The 10,881-nt window shown below is 41.4% G+C and overlaps 2 non-coding genes across 2 annotated transcripts; one reads left to right on the top strand and one right to left on the bottom strand.

Annotated features, from left to right (window-relative positions):
- Positions 1-6,159: 6,159 nt before the first annotated feature.
- On the bottom strand, positions 6,160-6,325 carry LOC124164616. Its single transcript, XR_006866085.1, has one exon. It is a non-coding gene; the product is annotated as a U1 spliceosomal RNA (small nuclear RNA).
- A 4,194-nt stretch (positions 6,326-10,519) lies between these two features.
- Positions 10,520-10,591, top strand: Trnae-cuc. Its single transcript has one exon. It is a non-coding gene; the product is annotated as a tRNA-Glu (tRNA).
- Positions 10,592-10,881: the final 290 nt, after the last annotated feature.

The following is a 10,881-nucleotide window of genomic DNA, read 5'->3' as shown; positions in this document are numbered from 1 at the left end:
TAGAGATGGTAAAAGGATGGAGGAAGGCTTAATTAAATATTCCTCGGTAAATGCAGTTATAGTTCGAAACTATTAGAGTTAGATGAGCAAACGGAAATGATTGCTCGCAGTTGGAATAAGCATTCAAGGATGTCTATTGGATCCTCCGTTGCGTCTTCTAAATAATTTCTTGCATTGCGGAACTGTTATGAAAGGCGTTCCTCTTTCCCTAATGTCTTCTCAAGCATATACTTCAGTGATGGACTGTTAGGAAAGGCGTACTTACGTCACATGACTTTGCTCTTGCAGTGTTATTTATTTTCTTTCGTGTTGTGTTCGCTAAATGCCATATGTCATTGTTAAAAACCATACGTTGTGTTTGTGTGTTCTCGTTGTTTTTTTGCTTCATAAGCGCCTTCAACAAGCGTTCATTGCCGAATTTTCTCCGTTTTGTTAATTCACCTCGTAGTTGATTCGTGAGGGAAGAGCCGTTCACGCGATACCGTTCTCGTTAGTAGCTCAGTTTTTAGTTGTGATATTGCACGAAATCCCAACCAGTTAGGCTTCGGTATAGAACGTGTTTAGGGCAATGGGATCACGAAACAAAGGAAGAGAGAACGAAGAAGAGCTTAATAGAGTCACATTGTAGAGGAAGTGAAGGACCACTTCGGACTGTAGAGCTGTGGGTGATGGCGAGGAATTCTCCTCTCTGGTGATGGTCATGGAGTGACGGTTTTAGCAAAAGTTTTGTAGACCCCATTTACTCGAACCTCTAGGAAGCACGTGAACTTGTCAAAGTCCCAAGGATGTCTACACGCTTGGAAGGACGGGAGAGTGACGTGAATGAGGGGAGACGCTGTCATACCAACAAACATCCCAATCGGAAAATTCTTAGATCCAAGTCTCCTTGGCCTCTTTCCTTCCATTCTTCAAGACTCCATTCGCTCTCGTCAGCAAAGAACCAGAGAATGAAGGACCTTCCTCTAGGAGCCAATGGCGCTGCGAGGGGGGATAACCAATTTTACCAGTGCTACTCTGCTACTTCTACCAGGTAGCAGAGTACCCTGCTAGCAGTTAGCACTTGGCTTAAACAAGGATCATTAATACTCTATCAAACGAAGGAAACTTTCCGACCATAGGTAATTTTAATAGGTGATTATTAGGAGATGTTTCCCCGAGCTCTGTGCCTCATGCATGCAATGGTAATCTCAGACGATGTAAAACTCCTATCTACTCGTATAGAATCTAGGTCCCTGTTACGTCACGTGGAGTGGCATCGCGTGGGCGCCAATCTGGCCTTTTTCAAATGAGTTTAAAATTGACCATTAACATTCATTAACACATTTGGGATTTCAATAACCAAATAATTAGTATATTATGAATATAGTAATGGTGAGCAACGAATCGCAATCAATGCCTTGCATTTCCTTTGATGAAGGAAACTACCCCAATTTCGGAGTTAATCGATTTTCTTGACCGATCAAGCAGCCAAACTTAAAGGAACCTTCCTAGTGTTAAATTACGTAAACCACTGGTTATCGTTTAGGGGGAGTTAACCCTTCCCCCCATAAGTCAGAGAAATTTTAAAGTTAAATCCATTTTACGTAATTTGATTAATATTACTTACATAATAGTGAAAGGCTTAATAGAATATCCCTCAGAAATCCGTAAAACTCACAATTTTGAAACATTTATCTTAAAAATTTCTGGAGGAGGGCTCCCACACCTCCCGTATTCCATACCTCCAGTATTAGTTGCTCCTAAACCCATTCTAGCCTTAATTCCTGGCTACGCGCCTGCTAGGAGCCACAAAATATTTTCCCTCCCATACTTTCCATCATCGTCGTCGTCATAAAATGATAAAATAAAATAAAAAAAACACTTTGTACTTTTCACACAATTTTAATATTTAGCGACCGGTTTCGACGTGTTCCACGTCATTTTCAAGCCAGACTGCAGTCTAATTTGAAAATGACATAGGACACGTCGAAACCGGTTGCTAAATATTTAAATTGTGTGGGAAGTACAAAGTGTTTTTATTTTATTTTAGGTAGCAGGTACATATACACCAAATTTGGTTATGACGGGTTAAATTTAACTTCTTTGCCTCAGTTTGTGGTGAGCTCTATCCTCACCTATCCTAACCAACCTTCAGGTTCAATCAGCTAGTGGGTCGGGAACCTCGGCAGAGAAGCTGATATGATTGGAGGGCGTATGGGTAATCTGTGAAGTTCAATTTATGTGCCTTAATGTGGGGTGAGCTCTACCCTTACCTTTCCAAACTGATCTTCGGGTCCAATCAGTGAAAGATTGGGATACCTAAGCAGAGATAATACTGGAGAGCGTGTGGGCAATGGGTGAAATTCAACTTCTAAGCCTTAGTATGGGGCGAGCTCTACCCTCACCTCTGCAAATCAACCTTGATCATTGAGTGCGGCACCTCGGCAGAGAGTCAGATATGATTGGAAGTCGTGCGGGACAGCTGGCACGAAAGAGGAAAGGGAATGCCGAGGTCCTCATCTCCCCCGCGACCTTGACTCTAATCTCGCTCTCCAGTGGACTGCACAACAGCACACATAAGAGCGTGAGTGAGACTGTTTGTCCTCGACTCTTTGGCGTGATCGAAACCGGTGGACCACTCGCGTCCCTGCCCCGGATCGCAGATGCGAGTCGTCCTTTTATTCACATATCTCGTCGGCAGGTGAGGGAGGCGGAGGATATTAAAGTGGTGTGGAACGGAAAAGACCAAGGTCGGACCACCAGCTTGTGTCAGCCTCGGGGATTTTAGTCAATCATTACGAGGCGGCGAGGAATTTAGGCCATTTGGTCCTTTGGCCGAAATGGAATCCCAAATCTCCTTCCATAAAAGCAGAATCGCACCGTCGAGAGATGATACCGAATTTTTTTTCCATCCCGAGATCAATTTCCGACGATTTTTTGACAAAAGCCATGCCTTAAGGCCTGGTTACACGGTACATTAACAAGTATAAGTTTGTACGTTTGCGTGAACGATTTTGGTGGACCGGAATAGAACATGTACGAATGCACGAATCAAATTAGAATAGGTTATGTATGATCTCAGGTTTTCCCGGCGTGTCAGTTGCAGAAAAGTTTCTCGGGTTTTCCACCGGTTGATGTCGTCCATGTCTCCCGACGTTTCGATCCGCGACTTGCTGATCATCCTCAGGGGATCTTCCGAATGATCCATTGATCCAATGATCCATTCGGAAGATCCCCTGAGGATGATCAGCAAGTCGCGGATCGAAACGTCGGGAGACATGGACGACATCAACCGGTGGAAAACCCGAGAAACTTTTCTAGAATAGGTTATATTTTCTGTTCATGCGTTCGCACAAGTTGGGTGGTTACACGGTGCATTTTCGTGTTCATTCACGCGTTCATACATTTAGACATCAGCTTGTACGTGTTAATGTATCGTGTAACCAGACCTTTACGAACGCCAATAAACTACGATAGATCAGATCATGAAAATAAAATGAGAGAGATAGACTGTAGAACAGATAGATTCAAAATGTCGTTTTTTCCACGACCGATAGGGGACTAAAGCGGTAGCGTTAGGACTTACCAATAGGTTAGTCGATTATTTACTTATTAATAACGCATGCGTGAATCATTTACTCGCCAACTTTTCGTTGCTTTATTACTAACAATTAGTTTTATTTGCATAGTAGAATATTCGCGTCCTTACACTCCCCTAGTTTCTGTCCTTACCGCATGTCATTGTCCTGTGAGCTTGACCTGTGTCCGCGAAGCGGGCGCATTGTTGATTAATGGTAAGATGCAGTGGTGTAACTATGGGGGGGGGATGAGGTGATGTATCCCCCCCCCAAAGACTCGGAGAAATCAATAAAATATTTAAATATCTTGTCTGGATTTGATATATAATAACTGCGTCTGCGCAAAGTTGAATTTCATGTGCCAAAATAATGTAAAATTCATTTTCGGGCATGCTATTTTTCAAAAATTTTCCTGAACTCCCCGTTTCCTGGGGGAGGGGGGGTATCCACCACTAACCCCTCTCATCCCCCCTTAAGCATATTCGTAGTTACCCCACCGGTAGGATGAGTGATGGATGCCCGGCGTGGAATCACCCCTTGCCATACACCCTTATGGTGGCTTGCAAGTTACCTCGTAGATATAGATCACCTTCGATTTCTTGGACCTGTTCCATTCCATTTATTTTCTTTATCACATCTAATTATAATTTTTCATTCTTCAGATCATAAAATTTGATTTTCATGTATGTTTCATTGCATAACCGTGAGGTACTGATGTATAAGGTAGCATGTCAGTTTATGCATCTCATGCTTACGTATGAGTGCCTCAAATCTTTCATAGATATATGCTTTGCATATTTGGCATATTTTCTATAATTGCTTAGGTACCCTTCAATTTACATAAGTATTTTTGTTTATATCATCTTCAGCAGTATCTTGTACATTATAACCAATATCTTATTTTGAAATTTATATGTAGCCATATAAAAAAGGAATGCCTCGTAATAAATGATTCATTTGAACGAAGGCTAGGAAAATTCCTTCCAGAAATGAAGCATTTTATCTCAAGTTGAAACCATTATTTTATGAAGATATTTTGAAACAATAAAATTAAAAAATTAATAAAAATAATTGTATAAGCAGGCGTAATCCAACATATAATATCGTGATGTGTAAGATAGGCTTCTCGCCTAAACAATAATTTTGCGTGCGGAACTTCATCGAAAGCTTCTCTGACACCTGAAAATATCGCGTCTACTTGGACGTGCATCTATTCAGAAGAAAAAAGATAATGAAGAAAGGGGAATATCCGAATCTCACACGACCTGCCTTTTTCATCGAATCTATGTTGATTTTGACCAAGTTAGCGCTATCTAAATACCCTAATACTACGCTGGCGACTGTGTTCTATGACGTTAGGTAGAAAGGTCTATAGTTAATTCTTAATCACCGTCCTTACATTTTTGGGTAACGTTCGCCTCTCTCCAAATTTGAGGGACACGATGTTTCACGAGAGATTTTATTTATACTGATTAAAAAAACGAAGCTAATTTAGTTGCCAGCTCTTTATAAACTCTGGCGGGACTTTGATTGGGACCTGAGAAAGTTTTGGGAATGATGGATTTGAGATGACTTTGACCGTTACAAGAAATATTCAGTCCAGAAAGGGTAGCACACAATTAACACAGACGGTATCTGAATCGTGAAGGGAGACAATAGGTACACATCTGTTTCGTACCTTCTTGCATCACATTGGCGCTATGGATCGAGAACAATACAATTCAATTCCGGTCCACTGTAGTATTAAATAAAAACCCACCTTACGCAGTTTACTGACGTTACTGGACGATGTTACGCTAGCATCGAAGAAATGCTCCAGACATTTCTTGGCCACTTGATGCATCAAATAGGGTGGTTTACTATTTTTTTTTAATTGCCTAAATAAAAAGATTATTACTCCTGGAGTACGTATTTCACGCATCTTGATTTTTAAATGACGATTAAATAAAAAGTGAAAATTTTTAAGCGCGCGAAAACGCGACGGCTAAGTATGAATGCTGGGAAAATCCAGTGTGACGCCATTCTGATTCCAGCTTTCGCCGTGTGAGGCCACCATGGTGCGAGGCTTTGAACGCCGCTACGATGCTGGTTTCTATCAGATAGCAGAGTACCCTGCTAGCAGGTAGTCTAATTACGATAAATAAGGATTACATATTAAATACCCTATCAAGCGAAGCAAAGTTTCCGACCATAGGCAATTTTAACAAGTGATTATTAAGAGATGTTTCCTGAGCTCTGTGCCTCATGCATGCATTGGTAATCTCAGAATATGTAAAACTCCTAATTACTGGCATAGCATCTAGGTCTCTGTGACGTCACGTGGAGTGGCATCGCATGGGCGCCAATCTGGCCTTTTTCAAATGAGTTTAAAATTGACCATTAACATTCGTCTTAACTGCGATTCCTAAAACCAAATAATTTGTATATTATGAATACACTAATGGTGAGAAAATAATCGCAATCAATGCCTTTCATTTTCTTTGATGAAGGAAACTACCCTAACCTAGAGTTAATCGATTTTCTTGACTTCTCAAACAGGCAAACTTAAAGGAATCTTCCAAGTGTTAAACAACTTAAACCACTGCTTTTGAGTATCATTTATGGTGAGACAGCGCTAACTAAGTCCCCACTACCTAAAATTACGCGCCCGAGTTACCCACATTTGGGGCAATCGCAGGAGTCAGCACGCCCGGATGCAATGGGCAAGCCTCATCCCGGAGGAGCGGGCTTTTCCACAAATTGCGCAACAATTTGTGCTATGAAACTGTTGAATCAGTGAGAAAATCTACCTGCACGTGGAAATAATAGTGGAATTCGACACACTTATACACAATGATATTTTTATAGAAAAAATATTTATTGGATGCCAACTGAATTTTATTAATACATATTCTCACTCATTTTCGGCTAACTACTGAACAATTGACACTCGAAATTGCTACAAATATAGGTATGTGGTTTATTTGGACGATTGACAAATTAATCATAAGCAGATGACTTTGTACTGCTAGCTTGTGAGGCAAATGCACTGCACGAGGCAAATGTTCTCCTGTAGTCTCATGAGGAAAAGATATTTTTAGATTTTACTGATAAGTAGTAGGAATGAATCGATGCGCAGCCAATAAGAGAAAAGTGAGTGAAACTGTTTATCCTTGAAGGATATACCCGAGGAGCAATTCAGAGGTCATTTCAGACATGGGATTACACAAATGAACGTGGGTCATCGATGGATAACGCAGATTATCTAGCTCGTAAATAATTTAAAGGTGAAAAGGTTCACATTTTGTGCTCTCGCTGGTCTCACCTCTAACGTTAAGTGACCTTCAACAGTATTATTTACAGCGTGAGAAAGTAATGAGGGGAAGAATTATGACCATGATATACCAAGTTAACGATTGCGCGGGCTAATAGTGAGATAAATCGAGAAGAAATTGCACTCATAAGGAAATAAAAAGTTGAATAGGATACTACAGAAGGGATACTGCAATCTTAGGAAAAATTGCGAGGCACATTCTTCACGAGCCAAATGCTATGGGCCAAGAAGACGCTTATTTTAAAGCTGCTAACAATTATCGACCAAGATGAATAGGTAACTGGGAATAGTTTTATTATTGATTGCAATCGAGATTTTTCACTCGCACAACTTAACTGTTACTTAAGAAGCTCCTTCAACGGCTCCATAAATTTATAGAGAAAGGGACACATCCACGTAGATACAGATGGTATGGATGGGTGACCAGTTGGTCTATGTGACTGAGAACTCCTAAGAATCATTATTAAGTAACATAGGTGCCCAAATATTTGCCCATCGTTTTTATCGAGACTTAAGCATGAAAGTATAATGCCAATAAATTGAATACTTTCGGGCTCGATCTTGTGAAAATTCATTGATGATTAAGCAATAAACTTTGAAGAAGCTTTCGTGAAAATAAAATGAAAATTTGTACTATTTTATTTTTAATAAAATTATTTGCGCAATAAAATGAACAATACCTAGTTAATTTATGGATCAGTAGAAGAATTTATGGATCAGATCATTAGTTTAGAAGTTACTTCACCAGGGTGTTGCTTATTTTTTATTTTTTCTCGGATTTTTGGATTTCTACCACGTAAAATATGCTATGGGGGGCAGTGCGCATTGGCCCGGAAAGCCGAAGGTCCTCGGTTCGATTCCCTATCTAGGAGAATTTTTTCTCAAGGCAATTCATGAAGGAAGTATATTTTATGATAGATTTGCATCGAAATTTTTCATCTCGTACTATCCCAACTGTTGATTTCTGCATTCTCTTCGGGTTTTCACCGCGTCCGTTGGGTTTTGGCGATAACAGTTTCGCTGACTGCAATGTCTTCGAAAATCTTCGAACTTATATCCCAACTGTTCTTCGCGACGAAGGAGGGTTGCTACAGAAGCCTCTGCACCGACACGTGCATCCAGGAAAAGAAAGGGAGAGGCACCACGTAGATTTAGATAGAGAGGGGGGTGAAAGTTAATCCATTCCGTACGCCCTCTCCTCTCCGAAAGCGGCTGGAGCCACGGGCCGGAGCCTGCCTGTGGTCGTGGCTTGTAGGATGGGCCCAACCACCGGCATGGGATCACGATCGGTGCCCAGGGGGAAGGGAAATCGTGCATCGGGGGCGGTGACTCGGGACTCACGATCTTCGCGTGGGGGTGGGAGAGAACCCGGAATGACCCCCACCCTTTTCATTCCACCCCCTCGCCAGCGTCCCATTTGGAATTCCAAACGCCCACCACCTAACTCCAACCACGCGGACCACCCAGCCTAGACCCCCGTGTTGAGCAACGGCAAAAAGGGGCGAAAAAAGGATTCTCCAACCCCCTCAGCGTCCACATCGCTATGCAAGCATTTGCAACGCACTCGTAAGAGTACGTCCCTCGGTTGTTTTTCTAGGCGAATCCTCATAGTCGTCGGAACATTTTGTTTAATTTAACAGTAGCGGCGAAGATATAGAAATCTGTTGACAAGTTAAGTCCACTGGAACCTCATTAAGCCCAGTTGGCAGTTGAAGCCAATTGGAATATTTAAAGGAATCCGTTTACACACAACACAGTTTTTTAATACCCACAGATACATGGGCGGACCCAGCGAGGAACAGGAGGGGGCAGATGCCCTCCCCCTTGAAGCAAAAATCGCAAATGTCTTTAAGGAAAATAATATTTTTTCAAGCAAATAATTTTGAAAACTAATAAAGTGCTGTTACTGTTTTCTTAAAATGTTGATTTCATTCACCTTTTCCATGCATAAATCTTACCTGCAACTTGAACAACCATGGCTTGCCCCCCTCCCCCTAGTTTTGATCCTGGGTACGCCCTTGCATAGATAAATAGTATATACTACAATTCGTGGATCTGTCCATTTCCCTGGTTGTTGTCAGAGGTGACGAAAGTTTGGTCAGGATTCCACCAGGCGTCTTCAGGTCCACCAGGTGTCGTCAGGTCCACCAGGCGTCTTTACTGCGACCTGAAGACGCCTGATGGAATCCTGGCGAAGCTGTCGTCACCTCTGTCAACAAAACGCGGCGAAAACCCGGGAAATGGAGAGATCCACGAATTCTGAACGCCATGGAGGACTAAGAGACAACGGTATGCACTAGGGACCCATGAACTGCAAAAATGACTTGGACACCCTTTAAATCTTATGGTTCCACACGTTGGTTGTCATGATGGCCGGACGGTTAAATCTATGACCTTTGACCCTCATTATGACCTTCGAAGGTCAAAAAATCAACAATACGGATCTATGAACTGCAAAACCGACTTTGACATCCTTTAAAACCTATGGTTCGATGCGTTGGTTGTCACTGTGGTGTGACGTTTACCTCTGTGACCTTTGGCCTTCGTATTCACCTTGAAGGTCAATTAGTGGATAGTATGGGCATTAGGGCAACACTATTGGCTTGGGTACTCTTTAAAACCCATGAATCGACACCTTTGTTGGTATGCTATTCTTTTTGCAACGCTTATGACGTTGACTGTAACCTTACTGGGTCAACGGTTGAATTTTCGTAAATAAAAGTTTTATTTTCGGTTTCCTCGCGTCCAAAAACCTAAGAATTGACATCAAAATGGTCAATAAAATTTCACAACTCTTTTCTATCTCGATTTTTTTACTTTGAAAACCCATAAGGCAAATTCAAATTTTGGGTTTGGACCTACATTGGGAGGTCAAAAGGGCAAGGTTAAAAATTTTGCTCACACTCAACAAAACTAAGGATCTTTGCCCATAAGCATGCCAATTTTCATGAATATTGCTCGATGCCAAGTTACTAAAATTAGAGGTCAAAAATGACACACGACCTGTGGGACAGTCTGTATACTACAATACTAAATTTAGTTCTCGCTGTCGTACGCTTCCAGACCTCTCCGAAAAGTTTTAGCGGAGCGTACTAAAGTGAGTGCTGAATTTATGATTGCAGTATACACTATTTACCTATGGTCACTGGCAGAATTTATAAAGCATAATTTGCATGTTCCAAAACACATGCATTGCAATATAAATCTTTAAAAATAGCATGATTTTATTAAAATGCATTTTGCGATGCACATAGTGTAATATTATATATTACGTACTTGAATTGCAAGTTTTTCACTCAGCCATGAAGGTTGCATGGACGTCTCTGAAATGATGGGCAACAGATTCGTTCGAATGTAAACTGCCCTATCTCCCTTGGCAGGCCTCTCGTTGCCCGTTCGGGGGCATTGAGGCGAGGAATGGACATAAATTTTCATGGGAGCATCTACGTGAGCAATGCGATCATCGCGCCTCCTACATTTCGTTACATTGAGGCTCACTATTCATAGGCTACGACATTCGAATATAATAGGAATACTTTCGCCGCCTATACTGCTGACAATGAGACATCCAGCCTACGCGTTGATAAATAGAATTTTAATTTCGCAAATGCATTTAGTGAGATTTCAATATATATACCACAAGACATAATCCGGTATTGTCTAGTGGTTAGGATACCCGGCTCTCACCCGGGAGGCCCGGGTTCGATTCCCGGTACCGGAAAGTTTTTTAAAATCTCGACGATCACTCTTTTTTCATCTGTAGAATTTCTCCTCCTCTTCGACTTCCACTCATTCAACGTTCTGCTCAGCGTTATTCTCCTTAACATTTCAAGATTTTCAATTCATTGCTTATCTCCAATTTTATCTACGAATAGAGTTCGTAGCTTTTCCTAAGTGCACGGACAAAAACTGTTATCTTGACATAGGCATCACAAACAAACTGATTATTTTCCATTCAACCGTGAATACTTCATTCTTACTGGATATTTATTCTTCAACCAGAATCACTAG

The sequence above is a fragment of the Ischnura elegans genome, chromosome 8, assembly GCF_921293095.1.
Source record: "Ischnura elegans chromosome 8, ioIscEleg1.1, whole genome shotgun sequence".
In the NCBI taxonomy this organism is placed as follows: Eukaryota; Metazoa; Arthropoda; class Insecta; order Odonata; family Coenagrionidae; genus Ischnura; species Ischnura elegans.
The sequence above is the reverse complement of the archived record's forward strand: the minus strand, read 5'-3'. Positions and strand labels throughout refer to the sequence as shown.